Source organism: Carcharhinus amblyrhynchos, chromosome 7 (assembly GCF_965287045.1).
Source record: "Carcharhinus amblyrhynchos chromosome 7, sCarAmb.v2.hapA, whole genome shotgun sequence".
In the NCBI taxonomy this organism is placed as follows: Eukaryota; Metazoa; Chordata; class Chondrichthyes; order Carcharhiniformes; family Carcharhinidae; genus Carcharhinus; species Carcharhinus amblyrhynchos.
This window is the reverse complement of record NC_137330.1, coordinates 36017647-36040530: the sequence shown is the minus strand read 5'-3', so window position 1 is coordinate 36040530 and position 22884 is coordinate 36017647. Positions and strand designations below refer to the sequence as shown.

Sequence of the window (22884 nt, the reverse complement as noted above, 5' to 3'; positions counted from 1 at the left end):
GCCCGCTATCCACGATTGTGATCCGAGCTGGAGTGGGTGGGAACTCAATAAATATTCAGATGGCTTCTTTACCATGTCATTAGAGGGCATGCCACAATGTATCCAGCCCTCCAGCTGGACCAGTCCAGAGCAGGTTTCACTACAGGTCTTCACAGTTGTGGACCTGGCCTGTTGGATCCCTGGTGGCACCAATCCCTCAGCAAAAAGGAGTATTCACCTCCCCCGACATGATGCAGATAGAGGGTGATTTCCCCCCCCCAACCCAGTCTCCCTCCCCTTAAATCCCTGCCCAAGCCCCCTTCCCTCCTCAGAGCCTTGCTCAGTTCCCCTGCACCCTCAGACCCTTACTTAGGCTCCCTGTCCCCCTTAGATCCTCACTCAGGCTCCCCCCCAAGACTCCCAAACAGGTTGCTCTTCCTCTTTTACAAAGCAGAAACCACGGACTGTCAATCAAGCTGAGCTTGTGGTTAGGAACACTGAAACCACTTCATTTGCATTCACAGCCGAGGCTGTCACTGAAGGCGTTTTGAAATTGACTAATCCAAGCCTTCTCATTTATTGTGAACTGTTGAGGGGGGAGGGGAGAAAGGGGAGCCTGAGGGGAGGGTTTTTAAAATTTTTATTCCAATTCAATCAAATCAAGTCCAATTTAGAGTCTCAAGTTGAGACATTCCCGATCTAAGCTGACAAGACAGGGCTCTCACCTGCTATCTTGGGTTTGCCCTACATGATCCAAGCTGATTGGAGCAGGCAAAACATTTCTTCCAAGGCTTGATCTCATTTGCATCTTAGCCGAAAGGCAAGAGATGCTGGTTTTAAAAATTGCTTCAAATGAAGCTAAAATGTAACCTAATGACTTCAACCAAGTGCAGCATGTCATTACTACACTTGATCTTAGCCAAAAGGCCCAGAGGGGAGGGTGAGGGTTTGGGTCGGATCATCCTCAGGCCTGCATGGTGAGTGGGAGGAGGTAATCTGTTATTTGTGGGTGTGGGGACAGGATGCCCCTCTTTTGGTGAGGGGTCCGTGGTGCTCTTCTGGTCGGTGGGGGAATGGGGTTAGCTTTGTTTTTTGTGGGCAGGGGGCCGGTAAATAATTGTAGAGATTGGGACGCCATTTAAAAATAGACCAGGTCTTGGAACAGTGGGCTGGCTGTTGGGTTGTCCTCAATGCATAAAGTAGCAGAAGAAGCATAAATGAGGAGAATCCCACCTGACAGACGCTGCTAACGGCAGTGGGAAATGCTCCAGGTTTCCCGCTGGCATGGGCTCTTAGTCCGAAATCAGGAGTAGCAAGAAATCTCACAACACACCAGGTTAAAGTCAAACAGGTAGCACGAGCTTTCGGAGCATTTACCCTTCATCAGGTGAGTGTAGAGTTGGGTTCACAAATAGGGCATATATAGGCACAGACTCAACCACAAGATAATGGTTGGAATGCAAGTCTTAACAGGTAATTAAGTCTTTACAGATGCAAACAATGTGAGTAGGGAGAAGGTTAAGCACAGGTTAAAGAGGTGTGAATTGTCTCAAGCCAGGACAGTTAGTGAGATTTTGCAAGCCATGGGAATTACAGATAGTGTGATATGAACCCAAGGTCCCGGTTGAGGCTGCCTTCATGTTTGTGGAACTTGGCTATCAGATTCTGTTCGGCGATTCTGCATTGTCTTGAAGGGCCGCATTGGAGAACGCTTACCTGAAGATACATCCTCCAAGTTATTGTGAATCTCAAAACAATTTTAGAACATGATTTATCATTTTGCTAAGCATGATTTCCAAAATGCTGCAGAATACCTAAGTAACCACATTATATGTCGTCTGATAGAATGTCAGTATTACATTCCACTATTTATCTGATAGGAAAGGAATATTCCTGCCTGGTGATTGTCAAGCGGTGTCCATTCACCCATTGTCGTAGTGTCGACATGGTCTTGCCAATGTACTATGCCTCGGGACATCCTTTCCTGCAACATATCAGGTAAACAACGTTAGCCGAGTCCCAAGAGTATGTACCGTGTACATGGTGGATGGTGTTATCAAGTGAGATGATAGCATCTGTATCGTGATCCGGCATGTCTTTCAGACGTTGCTGTGGCAGGGTTGTGTGGTGTCATGGTCACTGTTCTCCCGAAGACTGGGTAGTTTGCTGAGGACAATGGTCTGTTTGAGGTTGCGCAGTTGTTTGAAGGCAAGTAGTGGGAGTGTGGGAATGGCCTTGGCGAGATGTTTGTCTTCATCGATGACACGTTGAAGGCTCTTAAGAAGATGATGTTGTAGCTTCTCCACTCCGGGTAAGTACTGGACAACAAAAGAGATTCCAATTCAGGAGAATCATGGCCATTTTCTTTAGTAGATGTAGACAAATATTTATCATTCCACAAGGAATACTCATTTATTTTACCATGTCGGTGAAAACCAAGATTTATTGCACAGATTATCATCAAAGTTGAAAAGGACAGGAGAGAAGACAAAATAAGTCAAGCAAGTATATCAGCTGTGCCACCTTGGGAGGTGCAAGGTAGATCAAAAGATTTTTCCCTAAAGGAGAGACAGTCAAATAGTGAGTCAACCTGTGCTGTAATATTGTATATTCTGTAGGCCTGTCTTGACATGAGAATGAAAGAAGGAGCTGAGTACTTAAAAATAAGGAGAGAAATCATGTTAAAAAGGCATTGAGTCACACACAGCTCCTAGATTGAATGTAGCAAGAGTTAAGTTTTTTCTCTATCAATACTGTTAGGCATAATTGTTATTATTAGTTTCCAGAGAAATGTGTTTCTAAACACTTTGGCTGCACTAACCATGAGGAGGATTTACACAGTTCTCTTCTGTCCAGGAAATGGACATTGACTGCTGCTTTGGGCAGCAGCTCTCTGTTGATGACGAATGTCCTTTCTATCATAGAGAAGGAAGGAAGGGAACAGAGACTAAAGTGCGTGCAAAAGAAACATGCGAATGAGGCCCATTTTATATTTATGCTTCTCCTTTTTGCCACCATTAGCTAATGAAAGGAGAGGGTTATAAATACATTCATCTAAAAATACAGAATGTTGCTTGGATATTTTTGGATGTTATAACACTGGTCTAGATAAAGTGGAAGAAGTTTCAGTCTGCCCTTGGCTGTTGCTGGATCAGGTTTTGGAAGTTCAGTTCAGAAATAGAAATGTGTTCCATCCTGCCCATTAACACTTCTTAACTTGAAGAGCGTACAATTCACTGAAAACTGAGAATATTTTTAAAAGAGCAATTTTGTTATTCCATCAGAATTTGTTCCACTTAAAAAGACAGCCGACGTTTTCGTTTATAAGCACCCTTAATACTTCAATCTTCATGTGTATAATACATTTGTAATTAAAAGCAGAAGTGGCAATGTATTTCATCCATGAATTTGGATTGATGTCTCGTCTCTGATGGCCCTGTACATGCATAGCAATTGCTACAAGGTATTAGGTCCAATTCCTGGTTATTGCTAAGTTCACTGATTTCAGCCAGTGTGTAGTAGTGATGCTCCAATTCACTTCAGCTAACATCTATTAGAGAACATTAGGTTCATGAAATCTATCCTTGTAATTTAACCCTTTGAGCCTTAGACGTTCTGGTAATTTACACAAACTATTTCTGAAACCGCTATCTGTACCATCAAGTTTGGAACTTAAACTCTGAGATGTGTGTCAGATACCACATCCACGGAAAGATTTGGGACCTTTAAAAACTCACCTGAATATGGCAGTTAATGTCATAGAAATGGAGGCACATCCTCTCTTTGTCCACCTTCCCCTGTGCTTGCTGTTCTTCCATGAGGATGGCTGTGCTGACCCATCGCTACTGCAGCCAGGATTAGAAGTTTCGACTGAACGTGGGCAGTTTTGTCAGCTCGAAGGAAGCTTCATGGGCAGCATGATGTGCCCAACATTGCTCCTGACCAGAGTTTGGGCCATTATATCCTTTCTAAAGTGCAGTGGCCAGAATAGAACAAAGGTGTGGTCCAACCAGGGTTTTGTATAACTGCAGCATAATTCTTCCCTGTATATTCTAACCCCATAATTATAAAGACTAACATTATATTAGCCTATTTGATTAATGTTTATACCTGGCTAAAATGTTTTAGTGATCTGTGTACATGAAACCCTATATTTCTTTGGAACTCCATTGTTCCTAGCTTTTCACCATTTAAAAACATTTTTATCCATAATTTTGTGGTCCAAAATGATTGGCTTCACATTGATCTTTGTTGAAGTACATCCACTATAGCTGGGAAGGGCACCATATGGGAAATTGTGCTACAACTAATTTGGCAAATCAGGAGATGAAAGAAAATTAATTTTCATTGCCATGTATATACTGAACAAATATATATGGAAATGACTGAATTCAATCTCTCCTGTTTATGGATTTATGCATAATAAAATTGAATTTGCCAGGGCATTTTCAAATGTATTTACATTAGATTTGGAAGGAGCAAAATGATGGGAGCATTTCAATCTCTAAGTTATTCAATATTTCTCATGAATATTGCATATTTTGGTGCATTTTCCATTAATATATATGGAAGAGCTTTAGCATTAAAATGTTTAACAAAAGTTCATGTCAAAGTTATGAACAGGCCATAATAATTCATAACCACAATTAACAATGAAGGAGATGCAATGGTTTCCTTCACGTTACACTACTACCATCTAGAAAGAAAAGGAAGCAGATACCTGGGAACGCCACCACCTGGAAGTTTCCCTCCAAGCCACTCACCATCCTGACTTGGAAATATTTTGCCATTTCTTCACTGTAACTGGGTCAAAATTCTTAAACTCCCTCCCTAACAGCAGTGAGTGTACTTGGACTGCAGTGGTTCAGAAAGCAGCTGGGCTCATAGCCATTTTCTCAAGGGCAATTGGGTATGGGCAATGAATGCTAGTCGGTGACAACTACATTCTTCGAATGAATGAAAGAAAAGCTATTGTAAAATATCTGTGATGATGGGCAGGATTCTCCAATCTCACTTGTTCCTGCCCTGCTGTTAGCGAGAACAGCGAATTTGGCACTCAGTCAAAACTCCATTCACTGCAACAGCACTGAAGAATCCCAGTCATGGAAGCAGTTGAAAGTTTTCAGTGGCTATGTCCGTTAGGTATTAGCAGACGGATATGTTTTCTATGGTGGATTTGAACACACTGCCCAAGAAGTACAAAGGGAGCACCTAAAGCCCACTCCATCACCTACTTTCACTCCTTCCCTCACTGTCCCCTCACTCTCTCTTTTCTGTCCTGTTTCTCTCCCCTTCTCAGCCTCACTCCTCCTTTTTCCTTCCCATACCTACCCATCTGTAGATTCTCCTTCCCTTTCATTTCCTCTCCACTCCTTCCCGAAGTACAGACGTGTTTGAACGTGGTGTAAAGCATATTTGTTGCAGGGATTATTGAGTGGCAGTGCGAGTCTGTTTCATGTAGTGTCGTCTAAATTGAAATACTGTTGCTTAGTAACAGCCAGAATGAAGGCTTTTCTAGCTGAAGAAATTCTAGCTTTATTCAGAAGCTATGTTTCAGGCCTCTGCACAAAGTAAGGAATATTAACCACAAAATATGGTCAACAGACTTCAATCTTATACCTCAATGCTGTGCTATACATCTTACTATCTTGATACTAAAATAATTCTTGCTGATCTTAAATACAAAGCTATGTGAATAAAATTAATTTATCTTGAAAAATACAGTATCCATACAGTTTTAATTTAATAAAGATATATCAAATAAATCCATGCAGGAAATCCTGTCAACTATATCATTATACTAATATTTGTCACACTCACACCAAATACCATTGTCTGTTGTTGTAATGGAAGTAATAAGCGGTTGGAATTTTTACGAGGGAGGGCTTTACTGATCTCTGACCTTGACTCCAGTGTAAATCCTGGAGAAAAGGTGTAGCCTTCCAATTACGCTGTTTCTCAAGGGTTTTTGCTGATCTGTTGAAATGATAATGGAAAATCCCCTGCAGAAATTGTAGGCAATGGAATGCAGAACAAGCAGGTTAAAAGTTCCATGAAAAAGATAAAATTGCAATGTACAATTAAAATACTTTTGATAACTAACTGTATGATACACACTGGAACATAAAATATACCCCAAATTTTTCCAGTTTTGCAATTTAAAGAGATTCACACTACCACTCAATAACCCCAGCAAGAAAATAAATTAGCTTATACGACATGCAAGCGCTACCATATTTAGGGGAGACAAAGGGAAAGTGTAAAGGACAGAACTTACATGCATAATCTAGGCTGACACTTTAATGCAGTCCTGCACAGTTCTTCATTGTCAGGGATACTGGCTGGAATTCTCAGGTTTTGTAAGCCCCACCACCATTGCCAGTGAGAACAGATAATTTGACACCCAGCCAAATCTCCATTTGTAGCAGTAGGACCGGAGAATCACAGCCACAGACAAGATTGGAGAGTTCCGGCCCCTATCTTGAGTAATCTATTAAATCAGGGCCAATCTGTCAGTGCATGTGAATATAAATGATGTGAAGGTGCCGGCACTGGACTGGGGTAAACACAGTAAGAAGTCTCACAACACCAGGTTAAAGTCCAACAGGTTTATTTGGTAGCAAAAGCCACTAGCTTTCGGAGTGCTCACTGCTCCTTCATCAGGTGAGTGGGATTTCAGTTCACAAACAGGGCATATAAAGACAAAGTCAATTTACAAAATAATCATTGGAATGCGAGAATTTACAGGTAATCAAGTCTTAAAGGTATAGACAGTATGACTAGAGAGAGGATTAAGCACAGGTTAAAGAGATGTATATTGTGTCCACCTGGGACAATTAGTGAGATTTTGCAAGCCCAGGCAAGTCGTGAGGGTTACAGATAGTGTGACATGAACCCAAGATCCCTGTTGAGGCCATGTATGCGGAACTTCGCTATCAGTCTCTGTTCAGTGACTCTGCATTGTCGTGTGTTGTGAAGACCGGTGTTAACCTGGTGTTGTGAGACTTCTTACAATATAAATGATCCCATAGCACTATTGGATGAAGAGCAGAGGAGTTTGCCTCGAGTCCTGGGCACCATTTATCTGTTAAATGTCACTTTGATCAGCAATTTAGCTGATCAAAACAAGAGTCACGACACTTTAATGCAATTCTTTGCTGTACCATACTTTGGGACAGCCTGAGAATTTGAGAGGCACTGTATAAATACAAATTATTTCTTAGTTGAATGCTGTTGATTACCAATGTGATCTGAAAGCTCACTGCAAACTCAGTGTTAGGGTCAACCCATGATTTTCACGAACTTGTGCCCTCTCATTTGATCAATTGTTTTCTCCTATGGCCTTTTAAATGAATTGAGCTAGTGCACATCTTAGCACACTTAATGACACAAAAGATAAGAGGATTGCAAGCATGCTGATTAAAGAATTAACTGAAAGTTTTTTCTTAAAAGCTTAAGATGAAACGTATGTATCAGATCCTCAACAAATCAGATTTAATTTGAAAGTGTAACAAGGCCATTTCCAAGTTAATTTGGCACTTTGTGAGCACATGGGTAGGTATTCAAAACATGTGTGAGAGAGCTTGTCTGCATAAAAATTGATCAGGTTCCAATGGGACAAAGGAGACCAATGAAAGAATTAAAATATAAAAATGAGAGACTGTGAGAGAGATCCTTTGACATTCATTTTCCAGGACCTGAACTATACAAAGCTATAAAGTAAAATGTCTAATTCTGCTTTTCTGTGAGAATACATTCATGAATATAAAAGTAGGGAGGTCTTGCTGCAGCTGTATAGGGCATTGGTGAGGCCGCAGCTGGAGTACTGTGTGCAGTTTTGGGCGCCGCACCTGTGCAAGGATATTTTGGCCCTGGAGGGAATGCAGAGGAGGTTTACTAGGCTGATACCGGAGTTGAGGGGGTTGAGCTATGAGGAGAGGCTGAATAAACTAGGCTTGTACTCGCTAGAGTTTAGAAGAATGAGGGGAGATCTCATTGAGACGTATAAGATGATGAATGGGATGGATAGGATAGAGGTGGAGAGACTCTTCCCGCTCAAAAAAGACAGTAGGACTAGGGGGCACAGCCTCAAGATAAAGGGGAGGCGGTTTAGAACGGAGTTGAGGAGGAACTTCTTCACTCAAAGGGTGGTGAATCTCTGGAATTCTCTGCCCGTTGAAGTGGTGGAGGCTGCCTTGCTAAATATTTTTAAGAAGCGGGTTGATGGGTTTTTGATAAGAGAGGGGATTAAGGGTTATGGGGAGAGGGCGGGAAAGTGGAACTGAGCCACAACAGATCAGCCATGATCTTATTGAATGGCGGGGCAGGCTCGAAGGGCTAGATGGCCTACTCCTGCTCCTATTTCTTATGTTCTTATGTTCTTATGTACCTCTTAAAACCAATGAATGTTGCAGCTAGGTGCAGTATCAAGTCTGTATTCCAGCATTATAAGACCACTTGTGGTGAAACATTGTTTTCTGTAGTTAGCATTAGTGTTTTGTCAAATTCAGATCCTCCATAACAATTTTTCCATTTGGAAATTAGATTTTTAAACACCCATTTTTAATGTTTTTTTCCTTACTAAACAAGAACATTTTTCAAAAATGGAGCACCTTTCAAAATCACAGGAATCCCAATCTTTTTTAAAACTAATGATGTGCCTTTGATGTATAGAGATTTGTCTACAGCAAGCTCCCACAAACAGTAATGTGTTAATGACCATCCAATCTGTTTTTGAGATATTAATTGAGAGATAAATATTAGCCAGGATGCCTGGGGGAATTTCCCTAATTCTTCTTCAAAATAGTGCCATGGGATCTTTTACACCCGAGAGGGTAGATGGGGCCACAGTTTTCTATTAGATTTGAAAGTTTATACTCAATAGAGTTTAGAAGGATGAGGGGGGAATCTGATCAAGGTATATAAAATACTAAAAGGGATTGATAAAGTAAATATAGATCAAATGCTTCCCCTTGTGGGGCAATCTAGAACAAGATGTCATAGGTATAGGTTGAGAGGTGATAAATTTCAAACTGAGATGAGGAGGAACTACTACTCGCAGAGGGTTGTGAATTTGTGAAACTCGCTACCCCATAGTGCGGTGGAGTCTGAATCACTGAATGGTTTCAAGAAGGAGATAGGTATATTTCTGATTTTAAAAAATGGGTTAAAGGGATATGGCGAACAGGTGGGGAGGTGGGATTTGAGACCAGGGAGAGATCAGCCATGATCTGATTGAATGGTGGAGCAGGCTCGAAGTGCTGAATTGCCTACTTCTGCTCCTAATTCCTATGTAAGCAATGTAAAGCCAGTGCCTCCAACCATGCTGTATTCCCTCAGTACTGCACTGTAATGACAGTTTAGGGTCATGTGCTCAAGACTTTGGGCAAGATTCCTTGGCTGTCCTCAGTGTTTTTCTCAGCGACAGGATGCAGCACACCATCCACTGGCAGCGAGATCCTCTGATCCTGCTACCATTAATGGGAATTCCCATAGAAAACACTCCACGCCACTGGAAAACCTGAAGCGAGGTGCAACACCAGAGAATCCTCTGGTGTGAACAGCTGGAGAATTTCAGCCAGGCAGTAGAATTTGAAGCCATAATCTTCTGAGTCAGAAGTGAGAGTTCTACCAACAGAGTCACACTGTTTTGAAGGTAGAATCATCTGCATGACATCTCATTTGGAAATGTATTGATGATTTGGCTGTACTATTCCTTACTAGAGTGATTTCATTGATTTCCTTCTTTCTCCTATTGATAAGTTTTGAAGACTGACAATGCTTGGCTTGTGGTTTTCATGTAAATTCCTCCCCGGTCAATTTTCTATCCACTTTCCTCAATGTAGTTTTTAACGTTGTTTTATCTTTTCAACTATGATTTGTCAATATTTTATCAATACAGATGTTGAAGCATACACTGAACTCTATACTGTGATATTTGAGATTTGGTGCCAGACTTTAACATTGAGAACTGTATTTCCGCCTTCATGATAATATTGTGGTTTCTGCCCACCAATCTGACACCATTCAAATCCTGACCCATTTTCCTGCAGCAAGCAAGATCAATGGACATCAGGGGGCTTACATGCCACGAGAAGTCTACTGTTCTCAACAACATAAATTCCTTGTGTTGCTGCTGTGGGAAAGCAGGAGGAGGACAAAATGACAGAGAGTAACAAAATGGTATGACATTATGTAAGGAGAAAAATAACAGGGAAGAGTGAGGGGTGAAAAATTGGGACAGTGACAAAAAGAGAGAAGAAATGAAGGAGATGCATGAGTGGAAGAGAAGGGCAGGAAAAAAGGGAGCAGTGAAGGAAGTCAGGAGAAAAGGGGTTTGAGGGAGTGAGATGGGTAAGACAATTGAAAGAGCTGATGAAGTGGGACAAATACTTCAGAAATTTAGGAAATGTTTCACAGGGGGAGCAGTGGCTGGGAAAAGAACAAGAAATGCTACCAACAGGGATGAAAGCTGAGATGGGGAAATAATGCTAGCCTGGTTGAGGGGGAGGGACAGGTATAGAAATATGTAGAATGGAGAAGAGAGTGGTGGTAACTATGCATAGAAAGGGTTTTTTTTGGTTGAAACGTGAAACATGTGATGGGCTGGAAGGCCACAAAATATATATCAAGGTGTTGGTAGTTCCTTGAGTGGAGCAAGGAAAAGTTTAATAAAAAGAGTGGCTGGAGTAGCTCATCTATTATGAGAAGAAGTCAGGGGTGAGTTATGCACAGTGGGGGCTTCTAATCTTCAAAACTGCATTAATTTCTGTTCCATTATTGTGGAGGTCACTTCAGTTATCAGGTGAGATAACAGGTCCCAAATGTACAAAAACACTCGTCCAGTTGCATGCTCACAATATAAAACAGTGTAAATGCAGAGAGGTCCACAATACAAAAATTGAACTTTTTTTCTTTGCTTCACATCAATGCAACTGCCAAATCCTGGAGTGGAGCTACCCAAGGGCACTGTGTGCAGGGCCATGTCTAAGGCATCAGCTGCACTGAGAGGTGAGTATTGATAGCTTCAATGCCTGCTTCTGTGGGCCACAGAAAAGTAAGCTGAGTCGTGGCCATCTCGGGGCCTTAATTCTCTCAAGTCACGGCTCTGCTCCCCACCTCAGTACCCCTCCACTCTTACCATGCTGCAGGATGGGCTGATAATAGGTTAGTTTAGTACACTGGGGTACCCAGTTTGCAACCCACAGCTCGCCAGTCCTAAGTTAATGAGGTCACTGCTTCAACATCGTGGTCATCTCTTTATAGTGGGTCAGGGCGATTAGTCGCCATACTCCATCAACCACTCACCAAAAGTCAAGAAAATCAGCAGAAGGGAGGGAAAAAAGATCAAATGGGTACCATTACCAGCCATTCCATCAAGGTCATTTTAACTTCTGGTGAAAATGAAAAATGGACAACATTCAATTGTCTGGATGTTGGAAAGCACATCAAATTTGCAATATTGCCCATTTTAAGCTATCATCAGCAGTTAAAATGATCGCTAATGAATGCTGACAGATTGTGGCTGAAGGTTCTGGAGACTGCAGCAGCTAATTAACACAGTGCATTCCTTCTGCAGAACACAGCTCATGTAAGGGAACAGCAGGCCATCAGGGGAGCGAGTGAGTGCAGACACCCGCACATTTACCTATCGTAATGAGGAGGTGCTGTCAATGATTGGAATCAAATCTGGCCTGGCTTTTTGTGTATGGAAATGTAGGAGTCATTATGCCCCCATGAGTTTGTGATCAACAAAGAAAATGTGCATTTATATAGCATGTTTAACAGATCACAACACCCCCCCAGCACTTCACAGAGGCGTAATCAAAAACAATTACGAACCGATTCTTTTGTATCTCCATACTCTTCAATCTGTCCAACAGCTATCACTTTCCTCATAGAAGATCCAAAGATTAGCTGTTTAAGGTAGCATGCTGGTCATGCAACTCAGAGCCAACAGTACTGTTTTTCCCTTCAGTGACTGCAATCAGGAAAGAGAAAGATAACAATGCAAAGAGACATCAGTCTCTCAATCACTCACAATGGGCAGAATTTTTACATTGTGCTGGGGTTCCCACCCTGACATAAGTTTTGATGGTGAGCACGCATTCGTCTTGCTAAGGTGGTCCCACAGATATTTAATGCTCATTGGGGTGTTAATTGACTCAGACTAAGACCGCCACCCCCAATCAAATGACTGGCATCTCTATGGACTCAGCAATACATGGGTCCATAGCAAATTTTGCAGGAGCTAAATTGAGACATAAGTTATGGGGGGAGTTGGGTTTTGGTGGGTCATGCTAGCTGGCATGACAGGAAATGGAAGGGGGAGGGTTGTGGTGTGAGTGAGGACAAGCCAGCAGGGGAGGGCAAACTCAGCGATGGAGAGTGGGGGGGGGGGGGGGCCCTCTGATGGGCCTACTAGGGCCTGTAAAGGAAGTATCTCCACCCTTGCCCCCTAGCTGAGCATTGATAACTAGCAGATCTCCCACTTGGTGCCGGCGTAAGAACATAAGAAATAGGAGCAGGAGTAGGCCATCTAGCCCCTCGAGCCTGCCCCGCCATTCAATAAGATCATGGCTGATCTGTCGTGGCTCAGTTCCACATTCCCGCCCTCTCCCCATAACCCTTAATCCCCTTGCCTATCAAAAACCTATCAACCCGCGTCTTAAAAATATTTAGCAAGGCAGCCTCCACCACTTCAACGGGCAGAGAATTCCAGAGATTCACCACCCTTTGAGTGAAGAAGTTCCTCCTCAACTCCGTTCTGAACCGCCCCCCCCTTTATCTTGAGGCTGTGCCCCCTAGTCCTACTGTCCTTTCTGAGCGGGAAGAGCCTCTCCACCTCTATCCTATCCATCCCATTCATCATCTTATACGTCTCAATGAGATCTCCCCTCATTCTTCTAAACTCTAACAAGTACAAGCCTAGTTTATTCAGCCTCTCCTCATAGCTCAACCCCCTCAACTCCAGTATCAGCCTAGTAAACCTTGCACTCCCTCCAAGGCCAAAATATCCTTGCGTAAGTGCGGCGACCAAAACTGCACACAGTACTCCAGCTGCGGCCTCACCAGTGCCCTGTACAGCTGCAGCAAGACCTCCCTACTTTTATATTCAATACCCCTCGCTATGAAGGCCAGCATCCCATTCGCCTTCCTGACCACCTGCTGCACCTGTAGGCTGAGTTTTTGCGACTCATGCACAAGGACCCCAAGGTCCCTCTGCACTGTCGCATGCTGCAGTTTTTCACCATGTAAGTAATAGTCCTTCCTACCATTATTCCTACCAAAGTGGACAACCTCACATTTGCCAACATTAAATTCCATTTGCCAGTTCCTGGCCCATTCGCCCAGCCTATCTAGATCCTTCTGCAGACTCTCCACACCCTCTGCACAATTTGCCGTTCCACCAATCTTGGTGTCATCAGCAAATTTCAACACCATACACTCAGTTCCCTCCTCCAGATCATCTATATAAATGGTAAATAGCTAAGGCCCCAGCACCAACCCTTGGGGCACTCCACTAGTCACCAACCGCCAATCCGAATAGCACCCATTGACCCCCACTCTCTGCCTCCTATTTGACAGCCAATCCTCTATCCACGCTAACACCCTACCCCCAACTCCATGCCCCCTGACCTTCTGTAATAACCTCTTGTGAGGCACCTTGTCAAACGCCTTCTGAAAATCAAGAAACACCACATCCACCGGCTCTCCTCTATCCACTGCCCTAGACACATCCTCATAGAACTCCAATAAATTCGTCAGACACGACTTCCCCTTAACAAAACTGTGCTGCGTCTGCTCTATCAAACAATTCTCCTCAAGATGCCTCGCTATTTTCTCCTTGATGACGGATTCTAACATTTTACCTACAACAGACGTTAAACTAACCGGCCTATAATTCCCTGCCTTTTGCCTGCCACCCTTCTTAAACAACGGCGTAACATTAGCCGTTTTCCAATCTTCCGGCACTTCCCCGGAATCCAGCGACGTTTGGAAAATAATCACCAAGGCATCCACTATCACCTCCGCCATTTCTCTCAGAACCTTTGGATGCATTCCATCCGGTCCTGGGACTTGTCCACAATCAGTCCCTCCAGTCTGTCAAGCACCGCTTCTCTAGTAACAATAATGTCATTCAGGCCCTCCACTCCTACCATCTTTCCATCGCTAACACCCGGCAAATTATTCACGTCCTCCTCCGTGGCGTCTATGTAACATGGGAAAATATGTGGCATGCGACTGTCTTAATGGCTTGTCAGATTGTAAGAAATCTCACAACACCAGGTTAAAGTCCAACAGGTTTATTTGGTAGCAAGCGCTACTAGCTCTCGGTGCTCTGCCCCTTCGTCAGATGAGTGGGGAGTTCTGATCACAAACAGGGCATATAAAGGCAGGACACTCAGTTTACAGAATACTGATTAGAATGCGAGTCTTTACAGCTAATCAAGTCTCAAAGGTGCAGACAATGTGAGTGGAGATAGGTTATGTTTAATGCTGTGCTCAATGCTATGCTTAATGCTATCTCCACTCACGTTGTCTGCACCTTTAAGACTTGATTAGCTGTAGAGACTTGCATTCTAATCAGTATTCTGTGAACTGAGTGTCCTGCCTTTATATGCCCTGTTTGTGATCAGAACTCCCCACTTACCTGATGAAGGGGCAGAGCCCCGAAAGCTAGTGGTGTTTGCTACCTAATAAACCTGTTGGACTTTAACCTGGTGTTGTGAGACTTCTTACTGTGTTTACCCCATGCCAGCATCTCCACATTTTGTCAGATTGTGGCAGGGCAGAGGTGAGCAGGTGAGTAGGAAATCATGCATTACACTCAATTTTATGCCTTGTGCTTTCCAAGCTACCCTCAGGGAAGCATAAACTTCTGCCCAATATTGGCACTTGTTCATCTATCCTATCATTCAACCTTTTTCCTTGCACCTTGCGCCCCAGATACAGTCACTAGGAGAAATACAGGTAGGATAAAGCTCCGGGGCCTGATGGTATTTATCCCAGGCTGCTTAGGGAGGTGAAAGATGAAATTGCTGGGCCTCTGACGCAAATCTTTGTCTCTTCTTTGGACACAGGTGAGGTCCCAGAAGACTGGAGGGTAGCTAATGTGGTACCGCTGTTTAAAAAGGGTGGCAGGGATAACCCTGGTAATTATAGACCAGTGAGTTTGACATCGGTGATAGGAAAATTATTGGAAAAAATTTTTAGGGATAGGATGTATGAGCATTTGGAGCGTTGCGATCTGATTAGGGATACGCAACATAGCTTTGTTCAGGGGAGGTCTTGCCTTACGAATCTGGTGGAATTCTTCGAGGAGGTGACAAAAACGGTTGACGATGGGCGAGCCGTTGATGTCATCTATATGGATTTCAGTAAGGCGTTTGACAAAGTCCCTCACGGTAGGCTGGTAGAAAAGGTTAAGGCACATGGGATACAGGGACAGGTAGCTAGGTGGGTCAAAAACTGGCTGGGAAATAGGAGACAGAAAGTAGTTGTCGAGGGGACCTTTTCTAGCTGGAGGCCAGTCACCAGTGGTGTGCCGCAGGGCTCAGTACTGGGACCTCTCCTCTTTGTAGTATATATAAACGACTTGGAAGAGGGTGTACGTGGTGTGATCAGCAAATTTGCGGATGACACCAAGATGGTAGGATTGGCAGATACTGAGAAGGACTGTCAGGTGACACAGCAGGATATAGATAGGTTGGTATATTGGGCAGATAGATGGCAGATGGAATTTAATCCTGACAAATGCGAGGTGATGCATTTTGGAAGGAATAATGCAGGGAGGAGTTATGCGATAAAAGGTAGACCGATTAAGAGTATAGAGATACAGAGGGACCTGGGAGTGCAGGTGCACAACTCTCTGAAGGTGTCGACACAGGTAGAGAAGGTTGTGAAAAAAGCTTATGGAATGCTAGCCTTTATAGGAAGGGGTATAGAGTATAAGAGCTGCCGTCTAATGCTTCAGTTGTACATAACGTTGGTTAGACCGCATTTGGAGTACTGCGTCCAGTTCTGGTCACCTTACTACCGGAAGGACGTGGAGACCCTGGAGAGGGTGCAGAGGAGGTTTACCAGGATGTTGCCTGGCATGGAAGGACTGAGTTACGAGGAAAGGTTGGAGAAACTGGGGCTCTTCTCCTTAGAAAGACGGAGATTAAGGGGTGATATGATAGAGGATTATAAATTACTGAAGGGAATAGATAGAGTAAACCGTGGTAGGCTTTTCTCTAGATTGGGGACAATTACGAGAGGTCACGATCTAAGGGTGAGGGGGGAGAAGTATAATTTGGATATGAGAGGAAGGTTTTTCACGCAGAGGGTCGTGGGGGTATGGAACGCACTACCAAGTAGGGTGGTGGAGGCAGGCACATTGGACTTGTTTAAGGTTTACTTAGACGGACACATGAGTGAAGCAAGGATGGAGGGTTATAGTAGAGGGTATTAAATAGGGTCAGAGCCTCGGGACGACACCGGAAATGTAGTTTTATATGTTAACGCATTGTCTTTTTATTCCACAGGGTCGGTCCACCTTGTTGTCAAACGCGGGGCATGCACACGTTGGGTCGTGCATGGGCTGCTCTTGGAGGTTCCGGGAGTGGCCTAGTACTTCGTGTCGTTGTGTGTGCTTAATCCTGGACCAGCAGATGGGCACCGCAACAGCTCAGTGACTATCACTGCTAGCTGTGCAGATACATGGATTTGGGCCTGTGTCTGTGGGAGTTTGCGCATTCTCCCTGTGGTTGCGTGGGTTTCCTCCGGGCGCTCCGGTTTCCCCCCACACCCCAAAGATGTGCTCTTAGGCTGATTGGTGTACCAAATTGACACTATTCTCCCCTGAATCTGGCTACATTAGGGGTTCCACTCACATACAGGGTGGGGTAGGTGTGGGATGATGCGGCGGCGCGGGCTTGTTGGGCCGAAGGGCCTGTTTCCCATGCTGGGATGTTCTTTGTTCTTTTTTTAGTGTAGATGAGAAATTGGTGCATCGTGAAATACAAAACACAAGCAAACAAGAGCATGTGGGTGCGAGACTAGAGTGTGAGTTAGCTAAATGAAGTGTGAGCAAAGTGTATGAGTGATGATTTTACAAGCTCGGTCATGAAACAAAGAATGCAATTAGAGCATTCACGAAGGATCTGCAGAGCTTCCCATGGGTAAACAGCAGATGCTTAGAAAAGTAGTGGAATTGACTGTATATCAACATCAATGAGATTGTCACAACATTGCAGTGTAATGGGGAAGAAGTGGTGGCCCCAAAAGCAAATGGGGAAGAAGTAGTAGCTCCAAAAGCATTTGCAAATCCGCCACCATTCCTTGAATTGTGTTATGCCAAATTAAAAATTGACTGTAGCCCAGATTAATGAGGTGAAAACCTGGTCCCAATGACTTATGTTTGAGGAGTTGCTCCTTGGTTTGTATTCAGCATATTATATTGTGGACGAAAGGTGCTGAGCTGATCGGTTAGTGGCAGGGTTGGATATTTGTGCGACTTTGACTTTTCCCCCTGCCTTATTCATAACCAAAACCCATTTTCCAGGGTCGGGGAACATGCAGAGTGGGCTTCCACCAGGATGCTAACTATCAAAAGGGACCAATTGCTGTCATGAGGAAAATTCTGGAGTCCTATAACTGTTGCAGCACATGAGGAAGTAGCAAGGGTTTAGAGAGGATGTAAAGGAATTACATTTAAGCCTCAGCTGAGAGTAGGGCATAATAAAGGTAGGTATGTTTATGTATATACAGCATGACAGACAACCATTAATAGGTGCTTTCCTTCCTTCCTGTAACTTTGGGTAATGACCAACATGCCTTAGTGACCACTGTCACTTCTGCAATGGAGACACTTCAGTAATTTGTCAGTTTGCTGCGTTTCACCTCTAATATCAGTTGTGTACAATGGACAGTGGAGGGGCTGCCCTCCAGCACAGCCAGAGTAGAGCATTTAAGGTCAAAGTTGTTATGTATCACCACCCAATTTTTCCCACCTTGAAAAGTTAAAACCTAATCCCTGTTAGTGCAACCTAAAGATGCATTAGTGTTTCCATAAACTGTTGAGCTAGGGAAAGATTTCTGACCAAGAGATCAGTTGACGTCTTTAAAGCTCTTATTCAGCACAACCTAAATGTTATTTAAATAGGTTTTGATTTGATTCATTATTGTTACATGCATTACAATCCAATGAAAAGTATTGTTTCATGCGCTCTATACAGACAAAGCATACTGCTCATAAAAAAAAGGAGACAGCGTGGAATGTAGTGTTACAGTCATAGCAAGAGTGTAGAGAAATGTCAACTTAGTGCAAGATAGGTCCATTCAAAAGTCTGATGGCAGCAGGGAAGAAGCTGTTCTTGAGTTGGTTGGTATGTGTCCTCAGACTTCTGTATCTTTTTCCCAACAAAAAAAATGGAAGAGAGTATGTCCAGGTGCATGGTGTCCTTAATTATGGTAGCTTTACAGTAGTTATTAATTTCCTCAGGACCCTCTTTCAGATGAGAAATTAAATGAAGACCCCCATCAGGCTTCTCTGGTGGACATCAAAGATAGTACAGTATTATTTGGAAAAGAGTGGAAGAATGTCCTGGCTCATACTTATCCCTTAACCAGTATCAGTATTACCTGGTAATTTAGCTCATTTCCGTTTACAGGATCTTGCTGTATGTAAATTGACTGCCTGTTTGTCCTAAGTTACAACAATGTCTACACTTTGAAAGATATCCTCCAGAAATGAAGAACTTTGAAATGCCTTGGGGTTGTGGAAGATGCTATATCAATGCTTGTTAGAATGTATGAGATTTGCAAGTTGCTTTGATATTAATCTTGACTACTAATTTGTGGCTCTGTTATTGGCAGGAGTATGGAAACTTTTGTCTTGCATCCAATATCAGAAACAATAATGCATAATTTCCTTATTAATGTGGCTGTGTGCCATAAATTCAATTTAGAGACAAAGTTTGCGATTTGCAACTTAGAATTTTTACTGACTTACTTTGATAGTGATCTTATTGGATGTTGGTTTGCTCAGAGTGACGGTTATTGTTTTGGTCACCAAAGCGCAAAGTAGGCTGATGTGTTGTCATGTTCAAGAATGGGTATTCCTTTCCTTAAGTAAAATGAAACATTGAGTTGCTCTAATGTCATTGAAGGAAAAAAAGGGTACAAATAGAATTTTAACAAAACCTGGTGAGAGATAGAGAATCTGGTGAAATGGTGCGATGACAATAATCTTTTCTTCAATGTCAGTAAAACAAAAGAGATAGTCATCAACTTCAGGAAGCATAGTGGAGGATGTGCCCCTGTCTACATCAGCGGGGATGAAATGGAAATGGTTGAGAGCTTCAAGTTTCTAGGTGTCCAGATCACCAACATCCTGCCCTGGTCCCTCCAAGCCAATGTTACAGTTAAGAAAGCTCAACAAGGCTTCTACTTTCTCAGAAGGCTAAGGAAATTCAGCATGTCCACTACAACTCTCACCAACTTTTCACACTTGCACCATAGAAAGCATCCTTTCCAGATGTATCACAACTGGGATCATAAGAAATTACAAAAGGTCGTGATTGTAGCCCAATCCATCACACAAACCAGCCTCCCATCCATTAACTCCTTCTACACTTCCCAGTGCCTCAGAAAAGCAGCCAGCATAATCAAGGACTCCACACATCCCGGACATACTCTCTTCCACCTTCTTCCATTGGAAAAAAGATACAAAAGTCTGAGGTCACGTACCAACTGATTGAAGAACAACTTCTTCCCTGCTGGTGTCAGATTTTTGAATGGACCTATCCTATATTAAGTTGTGCTTTCTTTGCACCCTAGCTATGAATGTAATACTACATTCTGCACCCTCCTTTCCTTCTCCCCTATGAATGGTATGCTTTGTCTGTCTAGCACACAAGAAGCAATACTTTTCATTGTATTCCGATACATGTGACAATGATAAATCAGATCAAATACATTTAGAACCAAATTATACCTACATATGACTGTGTCTACAGCATCCACCAATCACAAAAAGCCTCAAGTGTACTATTGAGAACTATGTGTTCCTTCTCAAGGTATAAGGATGGATTTTAGATTGAAGGATTGTTCCTTTATTTAAAGTAATGAGAGAATTGAATACGACGTTAGTCTCAAAAATAGACTGTGTTCAACAGAAGAGATGACTTCAGTCATGAATCGTGTGGCTGTTCCTTGTAGCCATCATTCTGGAGTGCAGGTCATTATGATGTTCCCCTTCATATACTTTTGTTTCCAAATGAAGCAAGAGACATTTCCCAGCAATCTTCAAGTCCAGAACTAATTGCAAGCTGAAAGGCATAGCAGGCTTCAACTGTATGTAACATATGATCTGGAATGTATGGCATTGCCCTTTCCTGGATCTATCCTGACAGCAAAAGCTTTGCATCAGATTCCAATAAACTGTTTGATGACCACCCCTGTAGAACATGTACCTTATGCAGAACTTTCCTCCTGCTGCTTAGATCGCTACTGGGGTCATTATTCATAGGATCATGGGGAGGCTTTGACAATTAGACCTATGCCTCCAGTTTTTCCTCGTAACTTTGCAAATTTTCCTTTACAGGTACATCCACCATTGTCTTCTTTGAAGAGAACAGGGATGAATTCTAGCTACCTACCATTAACATGTCAGATTCTTTATATGTTGTCACAAACAACATGTAAATTCAGGGATTGGACATGTTCTGAAGTGGGAACAAATATTGGAAAATGGAGAAGGCGTTGGTTGGTCACAAATTCTTGTGCAAATTAACACTGATTCATTTTTAAACACTCCTTCAGAGGTTTCTTGAACATACGATATGTATTTTAACCATTGGTTCACTTCACTAAACATAAATAATAATCATATTAATTTAAGCAAAATGTTTTAAAACCTGGTTTACATTGTTGCTTTATGTTTTCGTTTGTATTGTTCTGTTAAAATAGGTTTTACTTCCAAATGGATAGGTGCACCATTGATGAGTCCGTGTTGCGTGCTTTTAGAAAATGTGCTGAGTTTTAACTTGCATTTACATCTGAGATTCAGTCAGTATTTACATGGTGCTCATCTGACACTTACTGCAAAATTACATTGATGTGCTGCATTGAGGTCACTGGCCAGCACGAATATAGCTAGCCGGGATTTTGTGAAAGAAACCTGAAGCTATTCTGTGCATCTATAGGAAAGGCGGATGGGCGGGTGGATGCAGGAGGTTAACTTCAAAGACAGGTGCTGTCCTCTTCTGTCAGTTTGGCTGTGCTCATTTTAAATCCCTGGAATAAATGCCTGATGTGCAGTCACTCCTCTCTGACTCATTGGGCTGTGCTAAGCAGAGTTAAACCCATATCCAGACTTTCATCTTTACTCAGTAGGGCTGGGCGAAACAACACGCAAACATTTCCTTGAACAATGCCAACACCATTCCTTGATTGATCCACTTTACTTGGCAACCACAGAGCTAACTGTTGAAGCACATGTAGGAACACAGACTGAATCTAACAAGGAAACTTGATATCAGTCGGAACAGTTTCCTAACTGGTCTTTGAATTCACGCAAGGGTGAGAATAGTGCTCACACACCCCAGGACACTAAGGAGAAGTTTAGCACGGCCAATCAACCTAATCTGCACATCTGTGGATTGTGGGAGGAAACTGGGGCACCCAGAGGAAACCCATGCAGACACAAGGAGAATAATCAAACTCCACACAGACAGACACCCAAGCCGGGAATTGAACTCAGGAGCTATGAGCAGTTGGCTATGGATGGACAATTCAAATTTAGGCAGGTGTCTCCTAATAAAGCAGTCAGTGCAACAGTCTCCAAAATCTGCCATTGGGAAGGTAGTTAACAAACTTTTCTAACCAGCTTTATGGGAGTAATAATGTACATTCACATAATTTCTCCAAAAATGACTTCCATCTTGAAGTATGAAAGAGTTAGCAATGATTTAGGACACAGCTCAAGCAGTAAGATTTCATTAAAACATAAGCGTTTGTAAGATCTTTAAGAATGAGTCCCTTATACCTCTCACTACCAAGAGATCATGCAAAATTCACTCAGATATTCAGACCAGCCAGGCTACTGATGGAAAGTTCAATCATTGTTTATAACAAAGGTTCACCTATCCTAGGATAGCCACTACATCCCCTCTTATGTTTTATTTTCCACTATGCTATCTAAATATCACACCATCACCGCTGACTCCGTGATTATTACAGAATGTGATTGCCTGTTTAACATTAAGTGTTTTATGAGCTGAAATTTCCTACATCTACAGATTGTGGGAGGAAAGTGGGGCACCCAGAGAAACCCATGCAGACAAGGGGAGAATATGCAAACTCCACACAGACAGTCACCCAAGCTAGGAATTGAACCCAGGTTCCTGGAGCTGTGAGGCAGCGGTGCTAACCACTGAACCGCCGTGCCACCCTACATCTGTTATTCTGCAACATTGACACTTACTCCCATCCCTCACTTCAACTGCTGCTGAATCCCTTATCTGCAGTATTAAGATCCCAAAAATCACTTTCTAAAAAAGCTTTCTCAAAATGTCCATCCTTCATAAATTTTAGCTTATCTAGAACTTTGCAGTCTGCAACTTCTTCCTCACAAAATTCCACACATCCAGTACTCCACCGCCACTGAGATCCATTAGCTCCATCTGGCTCAGTAAATCAGTTTCAAGATCCTCTCTCTCATTGTCAGATTGAAGTGGGGTCATTGAAATAATTTGACCTTAAACATTAGTAGTTTTGGTTGATGTAGTTATAAGCATTAACAGCTTTAAAAGAATAGTTATTAGAGCCCTTTCTCAGTATGCTGGTGTGGGAAAGTAGCAATTCACAAACTCAATGACCTTCACAGGATGGCTAAGCAAAAGTGATAAGAGGCACAGC

The 22884-nt window shown here is 42.8% G+C and overlaps 1 pseudogene; it reads left to right on the top strand.

Annotated features, from left to right (window-relative positions):
* Nucleotides 1-2736: 2736 nt before the first annotated feature.
* On the top strand, nt 2737-2933 carry LOC145345819 (small nucleolar RNA U3; annotated as a pseudogene).
* The last annotated feature ends 19951 nt before the right edge of the window (nt 2934-22884 follow it).